Source organism: Ornithodoros turicata, chromosome 6 (assembly GCF_037126465.1).
Source record: "Ornithodoros turicata isolate Travis chromosome 6, ASM3712646v1, whole genome shotgun sequence".
Lineage (NCBI taxonomy): Eukaryota > Metazoa > Arthropoda > Arachnida > Ixodida > Argasidae > Ornithodoros > Ornithodoros turicata.
Genome location: NC_088206.1, coordinates 54,903,749 through 54,914,136, shown reverse-complemented (window position 1 = coordinate 54,914,136; position 10,388 = coordinate 54,903,749). Strand labels below are relative to the sequence as shown.

The window sequence follows — 10,388 nt, the reverse complement described above, 5'->3', positions numbered from 1 at the left end:
TTACGTGATTAGAAAAGTAGACTTCGCCTGCACGTCATGCTTGTAAAATCCTCCATTTGCATCGTGGCATCTGATAATGGATTTCTTTCAACATGTATTGTCAAAAGATGTTATAGACATACTTTGAATTATACAATTGTCGTTTGCTCATGCATAAGAGGGCTAGTCCAACTGTTTGAGAAACATACATGCACTGTGGAATTTAATGCATGAAATATGATAACTTTTCACAAAAGATTAGTGATCCGCTTTTGTAATCAAAGAGTGATGTATCATGCCTCTAAATTTCAATGACAGATCCTTCTCCGGCAATTCTATCCTTCGGGTGTTGAAGTTGTACAGAGTGTAGTCGGTAAAACCTATTTGATGGTCAGCTCTGATTTCATATGAGAATTCTTGCACATAGTGTGGAATATTCGTTTCCTTAGCGATCATTGTTCTCAATCTAACCATGCTAAATACAAACTGTTTTCATTGTGATGCGTAGAATTCATTATATTGATGACAAAGATTACATTTATCATTTCAGTTATACGCTTGTTTATTTCGATAAATTACAATTGTCCTATTCCAAACTCTGAAGTTTTCGTTTGTTGCCTTGATTGATGAATTCGGAATGCATTATATAATGATGTCTTATTATTGGTCGCTTGAATTCAGCGTTGTTTAATGCAATCGATACAATGTCGCCGTATGTGTATCGTTTCAGCAACTTGCACTTTGTTGCGACAAACTTGCACAATCTCATATTGATGTTTCCTTTCTTTGTATGAAGATTCTTGAATGGTGCACAAGACAGTATTAGATAAAACTCGTCCGGTGGTCCACCGCAGTTGATATGTTCGTTGAGTTTCAATAAGTGATGATACATCAGACCTTGCACAACGATATTGAACTTCTGCTCATTCGACATCGTTGCAAGAACTGGTAGAAGAAAATAATTGCGTAGTCGTGGCAGTGGAACATATCATGTGATAAGATTTTTATGTACTTTCCATCTCAATAGTTTGGTGTAATTTCAACAAATCCGTAATGAATCGTGCGATATAGACCGCTATTATATATGATAATTTGATCTCACTGCTTACTTGATGAATGCAATGCCCATTGCAATGATTACAATTACATCTGGTCTAGTGTATTGCAATTCTTCGTTAGCAAACCTCAAAAACTCCGCCATCATTCCCAGTGGTCCTTCCGTTGTTGATGCGCAGATATTTTTATAACTATTGTAGATTTGGCATACAAATTCTTGCACCTTCAATTCTCCGAATACGACCATGTCTAGGACGTATTGAAATGCTGTGATAATGGAATCGTTTCGCGGCTCTTCTTTATCGAAGCAGTTATCACATCTTCCCGTGACTTATGGAAACGAGTACAAAATCTGTCCATCTCTTCAATGTAGAGCAATTGTCTGTTCTGTTTTCGAGTGTGCCTCTACACTTAATTAAAAGCATATCTATCCTCATTTTATTGTTCAAAAATTTATTATCTGGTTTAGAATGTTATTAATATCCACCTGCCATGAGAATTATGGAAATTGATTTACAAAAAGATGTGATGAGTAAGAAAAAACGTGTACTTTCAATGATTCTATGTACAAGACCGCGCTAGATGCAGATTTTCACGGATGCCTCTACGACATCATCCGGGTCCTCGTGTGCATTTGTTATCCCGGAGGCGAATATCGATAGAGCGGTGCGGCTGTCTCACGTCACCTCTGCAACGGCCGCTGACCTTTATGGAGTCCTCTTGGCAATAAGTTTCATCAACTCACAATCTTCAGTTGCTCGCTAGACCATCTATAGCGACTCAAAATGTGCGTTGCAGACCCTAGCTACCATGTTTACTACGGGATCTCTGGCGACAGCAGCGCAAGATGTCTTACACGCACACCATGCAGCAGTTTTAAAAGGTCATGACATCCAAATGCAGTGGATCCCTAGCCACTGTGGCATTGCAGGTAACGAGGCTGTGGACGCTGCTGCACGCCGGGCTCGTCAACTAAGGCGCGCCCAGGTGATGCCCATTTATTTCACCAAGGGTGACGCATGACGAATGCTGAACGAGCTCAAACAACGAATGTGCAACACCTCCTGGTTAACAGGATCGGCTCGGGATTCGCTTCTGTACAAGGTCGACCCACCGGTTACGCTTTCGAGTACCACCTTCCTTTACGCGACAAACGACAACTGTCCTGCATAGGCTACGGCTCAATATACCGTACAACGCACGTCTCCTCTTCAAAATCAGTAAGCGAGACTCTCCGAACTGTAGTGAGTGTGGCGTTGTAGAGGATGTAGAACACATCCTTCTCAGGTGTCAGAAATACGTCGATGCCCGAAGGACATTAGAGACAAGCCTCTCTCGTGTGGACTCCCGAGCCTTCGACATCACGAAACTGTTAGGTCCTCCTTCGTCCGACAAGGCGCTGAGGGCACTTGAAGACTTTTTGCATGCAACCGGGCTTATGGACATCCTATGACACGGTGAATGTGTGATGTGTCCTGTGTGCCCCCGGCGATTCCGCCACTTTACTCTCACTTGGGCGCAGCTCTTGAACTTTCGACCTACATGTTGAACTCCATTATCATCTCTGTTCGTCTCTGGACATCATCCCTTTGTGTTTTCATCATCTCATCATCAGTTTGAACTTTCTGTACTAAGTGTACTGGGGTAGCCAGTTTGACTTCGTCGAAACTAACATCCCCATTTTTTTCTTTCTTCACATCACATCACATCACCGCGCTAGAATCCACTCTTCCCTAACTTGATGTTGGTGTTGAGGTCATCGGCTTTCATCATGCACTCTATCGCTTGAATCCACTAGTTGATCCTGTTTATTAATTGAAAAAGACACGTTTCTGTACAGATTCCGTGGTGTATTCACGCTGCTTGCTTAGAAATGATTTGTCTGAATTAATTATTGTTTTGACTTCGTTTCAGGTATTCACTCGATTGATATTCTATGAGTTGGGAAGTTACCACCTGAAATAATTATTGTCTTGTATTTGTTTCAATTGTTCACTCGATTGACATTAGTAAAAATAATCTCTGAGTTGGGAATGCCTCATATTTCCGAGTTGCGTTTCACATATGATGTTTCTATGTGGTTCATCTATATAGAACTTTCTGTTGCAAGATATTACAAAAAAAAGTGATGAAATTAAATTCGTTTCTCGTTTTTGATTGAGTATTGTTTCTGTCATTGAATAATTTCGACTTTCTCTACATGTTCAATAAAAATATCGTCTCTATACAAACTTAACCGACTTGTACTCCACTTTGAATAAAGACTTCTGTTTCAAGGAAAGAATGTGAAAAGATAGTGATCCCCGCGAATAATGCCGACATCTATTTGCGATGTACAATAAAATATATCGCCTTTGTACTATCTTATCTGACCTTGAGAGCGTCCTGTTTGCTGGAAGAAGGAAAAGGAATATAGCCTCAACCCTCTGAGTGATATAGCATGCGCAGTTGCTTCGTTTTGGTCGTATAGATAGAGATATAATGTCTCCGGGCTTTGAAGGAAAACCGAGATCGTCTCAAATTGTACGGTGCCTGTGTGTTGGGTGCCTCCATCAATGTAAGGTTTGTAGCGTTCGTTAGAATGAAAATTGTATAGTGTTCGATTAGATTAAGTCACTAAGATGATTTTTTGATGGTTCAATGATAGATTATTTTCCTCATTGTTGTCTACGTGACGCCGCTTAGAGTGTTCCTCAGTTCTTCAGCATTATGCCTGTGCTAGTCACAGTATTAAATTTGTAATGTTTCTCGCTTTGATAGATTGTTTCGCTATTATTTTCCTGCATGTATCTGATGTTTACATGTTAGCAGATGCACCGTTTAGAGTGTTTCTCTGTTATTCAGCGTTAAGTCCGTGCTTGTCACAGTATTAAATTTGTAATGTTTCTTGTTTTGATATGATAATGTTTACATTCCCTACGTGTTGGATAGTGCACAGGTTTGCCTCTCAATTAATGCTAGCTGTTGATTGTGTTGTTTCTCATTATTTCCTTACGTCTACGCTATTCACTTAATAAGAAATTTGATTAATTAAAAGTTGTGTAATGTTGGAACAAAACATATGAAACTTAGATTCCCTATTGCGCTCGAAATGTTCATAACTGTCACAAAACAGGCGTACGCCTCCCGTCTTCAACAAATCAGGGCAGATATCATTAGAGCTGGTTGTTGGCTAGGAGCGTGCTATGCGGTGAAGTTCATTTTTAACAAATCTATTTTCTGTGTTGGATTCATAAAATAAAGTAAGGTTTGTAGTGTCTCTTAGAATGAAAATTGTATAGTGTTCGATTAGTCACGAGGATTATTTTATGATACTGTAGTTAAAATGATAGAGTATTCTCCTCTGTTGTTTTGATTAAGAATATCTTCTTTGATTAAATGTAGTGTTATAGATTTTATTTCCTCTCGTGTTCGTGTCGTTCTTGTCGTTCGTGTCCCATGGTCTTCCAGGGTCTCTACTGTTCACAATTAATTACATACATCTATCGGCTCTTGTAATTAAAATCCTGCTATTGCAATGATGGTGGTCACGTATAGGAATATTAGACTTTTTATAATACAACTTGTAATTTTGATTGTAATCATGTTGATTAAGAATATCTTCTTTGATTAAATGTGGTGTCCGTTTATCGTTTTGATATGGTATAGTTTAGCTATTATTTCCCTACATGTTAGAAGATATGTCGGTTTGGTTCTATATTAATGCTATTTGTTGATCGTGTTGATTCGAATTATTTCCTTATGTCTGCGCTATTCACTTGCGAAATTACTTATATCTATCAGAACTTGTAATTAAAGCTCCACTGTGGCAATGATGGTGCTCACGTTAAAATGTATCTTTTTCAGATTATCCAATGTGGCCTCAGTATTGTATGTATTATTGAAAGTGGAATATGTTATTAAATGAGATTCTCTTTCAGATTATTGTTGCTATAATGGAAGTATGATTGTGGATATTAAAATGTGTCTTTTTCAGATTATCCAGTGTGGCCACAGTATTGTATGTATTACTGAATGCGAATGTAGTTTCATATAATAATAAGTCATCTTTCATGTCGTTGATACGAGGCTCCGTAAGTGAACAATTGGTAAGCAATGTGTTGAATGTTGATTTTATGTTTTCTTTCAGAATCTGAGGAGTGGATATATCAATAGTGAATAAATTATGTATATTATTTACATGTACTGTCGTGCGTTTTGCTTCTTCTGTTTCAGGTGGTGAAGGTTTTTCGGCTGGGTTTTTCTCCTTCACCTGATTGGCATCACAATTGGCAACACTATTGGCATTACAATTAACACAATTCCCCGCACTATTGGCTTTAATAAATATATTTTCACTTGTACTTTTTGTGTATGACTCCTCTTTGCATGTATATGCATGTTATAAGCGCCCCCCCCCCGATAAGCGGGACAAAATACGCGAAGGACCCAGGGGTCAACGGCACAGGGGTCAGGGGTCCATGTTGCTAACTGGACATGTTTTTAATGCGACACCTAATAGTACTACTGAAGAGGCTTGTCGGACTGCCGTACGGGGTCATCAAATACCTTCAGTCCGCTCTGTCATCTTGCCCAAAGGTGACCGTCGGGCCCTTGTCCGTGCTCTCTCTGGAGACAAGACGAGATCACAGTAGCTGCATGATATGACACCCTACTCTCTGCTCCACGCAGTGGATCCGTCTCTCTCTGTGTCACTTCCTCATCGCCATCCGCGACACTACGCATCTCTTCTTCACCGTATGCGGCTGAATGTTGCATTTAGCCCAGTTTATCCCAGCCCCTTTACCATAGGCAAGGGGCTGGACCCATGGTCAGTAGCGCTCATATGCACCAAGGTCTCCGTCGCCTTTGGGATTTCCTGTCATCAACAGGCCTCTCCACCATGCTTAGATCACCTGAATCCTCACCCTCATCATCATCTTTCACTATCTACAAATGGCACAGGGGCAGCGCCCAGCCTGCTGGGCCGCATCAGTCCCATCTCATCATCGTATCTTTATGGGTGTGTGTGTGTGTGAGTGTGTGTGTTGAAGACAACTACTTTTTCACACCTTTCCAGCATGGGTTTCGGGCCGGAGTGTCCACAGTAACGCAGCTAATTGAAACGACTCATGACTTTTCAAGGGTTTTAAATTCTCGTGGTAGAACAGACGTAATGGTTTAGACTTGTCCAAAGCATTTGATCGGGTGTCACAAAAAAAAATCGTACTAAAATATAACCGCGATGATGATTGGACAAGTCGTTTGGGGAGACCAATGAGAGCACGCTCCGCATCGTCGCTCTTCTTGAGAAGAAGAGGAAGAGGGAAAGCATAAATTGCGGTTTCCTTCGCTCACAAATCACTAACGACACAACCGATGAAATCCGTTCTTGATGTCAATGTACAGCAACTTTCACGCTTTTACTCTTTTCATTTTTATTTTTTAGTAGCAAGCCAGCATGAGCCTGGCTAACCTTTCCTCTTCTCGTTTCTATTAACCATACCCCCCCCCCCTTTCACTCTGAGAAATTTTCTCCTTTAAGCCACGGGGACAACTCAAATCTTGCTGACGGACCTCCATGTGTGTATTCACACGGAATATTATAGTGGAAGAAAAAGCAAAAACTAGTCGCGGGATGGAAGTTCCGCAGCTTTTTACGTTGAGCATTCGCACGGCACCGGAATATCGGGAGTGACGCACAGACACAGCAGGTACAGCAGCACATATCAGAATTGCGCATATAGCAGACGACACCGGCGGCCCTGTCGTCTGCTACGGAATATCTTGTTGATGAGGCGCAGCACGAAAACACATGACGTTGAGCACTCGCGCTGACGTGGCAACAGAAAGCTATGACGTTTTGCGCGTCTTCTGCTGGAGCATTCTGGGGAATGTCGCTCCTGTAAATACACGGTCTCTGGCACTGTGGAAGGAATATTCTGCGATCAGAGACAGAAACATTACATTACGTTGGATAGAAACCGCGCGAGTCGAGTGCGGCCCTCTTTTAAGTGAGCAATAAAGGTCCGCGCAAAGAAAAACTGTCACTCGGCAGGAAACAGCACTATTTTATGTACCCGCACATGACAGTGAGCTTCCTTATGAGCCAACCCGTCGCACAAGTGAGCCATTATGTTTGCCGCACTAAAATAAGGCAGCATATATTACGACGGACAGCTAAGTGCGGGGCAGTGTCCGTTGTCATTTTGTTACACGTTTTCATGTTTCTTTTTTGCTTCTGTGGAGTAGAAGTACGTGACGGGAGGCTGGAAATGGGCACGAATTCTCAACGATTAGATAGAGAACGGCGAAATGGGGATGCTAGTTCCGAAGCTGTGTCATGTTACTCGGAGTCAGGGGAAAGTAATCAGCCACAGCAAACCGAAACCTTGAAAAGAAGCTTTCACAGAGAAACGTAGACAAAGAAAATTAATGAGGAGATCAAGACACCGATATATAGAGAAACAGAGAAAGGACAAAATAGGCAAAAGAATGGGAGAGATTAGGTGATTGTAAGAGGCGGGAGATCAATACGTGTTTCCTACACCAACAACGTTTATCGCGAAACCGTACGGCCTGATTCTGTCCGCGCAAGAGTATAGGAATTAGGGGAAGGAATATTACGGAGCAAGCACCCAAGGACCTTTCCTTTTTATGCAGGGTTCTCTTTTTATTCGTTACAGATCTTTTGTAAAAAAATAAACAGAAAGTTATGAGAGCAGCATGGATAACATTCCTGCAGACGAGGGGAGGGGGGGATATATTTATTAAGAAAAAGGTAAGGTTAGCCAGGCAAAGAGACAGCTTGCTATTCCGCACAAAAAAGGGAAAGAAACGAAAAAGCAGGAAAAAAACGGAAAAGAAGGAAAGAGACAAAGAAAGAAGAAAAGAGACAATATAACAACGGTCACATGCAGTCCTGCAGACGGGTTATACGTAGGGACTAGGGAGTGACTTTTTCGGGTTAAATGCCTTTCTCAGATTCGGGGGGTAAAAATCGGGCGCTATTTTTTAAATCTGTAATTCGGGGATAAATCGGGTGATAATTGTGCCTTCGGGTGTTATCGGGTATTTTTGTTTATCCTCTTGTCTATTAAGTCATTTCCTAATCTCTCTTTTTTGTTGTTGTTTTTTGTTGTTTTTGCGGGATCCTGACCTTGCAGCGGTAATCCCCGAAGACATAGACAGTGTTAACACACATGGGTGTATTGCTGGGAACGTAAGTGACCCATTCTTACATGTGTTACACGTGGCGACCTTTGTTCGTCTTCAGTGGAAACGTCACTTGAGGATTTCATAGTGAGTGGAATTCGGGGAGAAATCGGGTTTAACCCGAATTGGTCGGAGGTCAGTTCGGGGGAGAATAACCGGGCGGAATCGGGTTTAACCCGAAAAAGTCACTCCCTAGTTATACGTAGGGTTCCGCGTTATCGGCATTTGCCGACAAATGCCGAAAAACACCCGCCGAATATTTTTCTAGAAATTCGGCATATTCCGAAAACTTCCGAATAAGCTCTTGTATATGGCGCCACATGACGAAAATGCCGGTACCCGATTGCACTTTTCTTGTTCCGGGGCATCACATTTGCGTTTTTCCTTCATCTCGTTTCCAGGTCGAATGCAGGAAATACTGCCCTGCGGAGCTGCTAGCCTCTACTTCAGGGAAAAACCTACCTCTGTAACACTGCGATCAGTGGGTCAAGAGGATTTAAGTACACGTGGAGCCCTCCAACAAAAGAAAATGTTGGAGGAAAATGTTTGCGTTTTCAATGTCCTCCTAACCAAGCTGCTCTCCCTCCATAGTCCTTCTCCCAAGTGATTATAGCTGCCGATTTTTCGGTATCTATCGTTGTTTTCATCAAATGTTTTAAAATGCCTCAGATATCCGAATTTGACAAAACATATAAATGCCGAAAAACACACGCCGAATCTACCCAGGAATAAATTGCGAAAACGTGGAACCCTATAGATACGGTTATATGTCGTCTCTTCTAATATAGAGTATGAATAAGCAAAGCGGGCCTAGTGAACTGTATGGGGATCGCTCGATCCGTAAATTAACCGAGGAACGAATAAGCTTACCTTACACTTTCGTAGTGCAAAGATATGCATTACTGAGAACAGAGGGAATGCAAATGTGATCGACTCTCCTGGCTGAACCATCAATATTGTCCTTAGAGGTCATTTTTGTTTTATTAAAAGCGGTTGGAGGACACATTCGGTGAGTTACTCCGTAGACTTCCGGCGCATTAATTTAAATGCGAATAAATAAGTGCATAGTAAATTTTAAATTAATTCTCTAATTCTAGACAGGACCTGTAAAGCTAATAACATTACTCAGGCAGGCAGCGACGACGTTCATCGTACTTGGGGCATTTTCGCGAAGAACATGTTCCGCATCCCCTAATCTCGTAACCCAGACACCGTAAGAACTTCTCGGATGAAACTGCGTGGATTGAGAAGGCTATGTTGTCTCGGTCCACAATGGGTCAGCGATGTCCAGTGCCTGGTTCAGTTACAGGACAATGTCAGCAACATCGGTTCGGTTCCATTCCGCTTCATGTGGATGTTCTTTCATTTCGTTCCCGTTCGCAGTGTGACACACTGTTGGGAAGTACATCATGGCATTACTTGTGCGAACGTGCTGCCTGCGACACACTTGTTGACATTTCGAGTCGCTCCGCAAGTTGCAGCTCCGCAATACCGACAGTGTTGTTCGTGACAAGAAGTCGACTAGGAAGTCGTTATGCTGTACATGCAACGGCAAAGCACGAGAAACGCGGTCTTTAAAGGGAGACCTCGGAACGATCTTTGAAAAAAATTATTGCATGCCGCTTTTGGATATTGGCCACCAAATACCGGCTATGGATATGGTTTCCCTCTTACGTGATGTCGTTATGCTGTACATGCAACGGCAAAGCACGAGAAACACGGTCTTTAAAGGGAGACTTCGGAACGATCTTTGAAAAAAATTATTGCATGGCGCTTTTGGATATTGGCCACCAAATACCGGCTATGGATATGGTTTCCCTCTTACGTGATGTCGTTATGCTGTACATGCAACGGCAAAGCACGAGAAACACTGTCTTTAAAGGGAGACTTGGGAACGATCTTTGAAAAAAATTATTGCATGGCGCTTTTAGATATTGGCCTCCAAATACCGGCTATGGATATAGTTTCCCTCTTACGTGATGTCGTTATGCTGTACATGCAACGGCAAAGCACGAGAAACACGCTCTTTAAAGGAAGACTTCGGAACGATCTTTGAAAAAAATTATTGCATGGCGCTTTTGGATATTGGCCACCAAATACCGGCTATGGATATGGTTTCCCTCTTACGTGATGTCGTTATGCTGTACATGCCACTTCAA

General features: G+C 41.9%; 1 long non-coding RNA gene across 2 annotated transcripts; it reads left to right on the top strand.

Annotated features, from left to right (window-relative positions):
* Positions 1-3,520: 3,520 nt before the first annotated feature.
* LOC135398072 (uncharacterized) lies at positions 3,521-5,378 on the top strand. 2 transcript variants are annotated; one of them, XR_010423982.1, is made up of 2 exons: positions 3,521-3,592; positions 4,882-5,378. It is a non-coding gene; the product is annotated as an uncharacterized LOC135398072 (long non-coding RNA). The 2 variants fall into 2 exon arrangements; XR_010423981.1 differs by having other exon boundaries at positions 3,523-3,597.
* Positions 5,379-10,388: the final 5,010 nt, after the last annotated feature.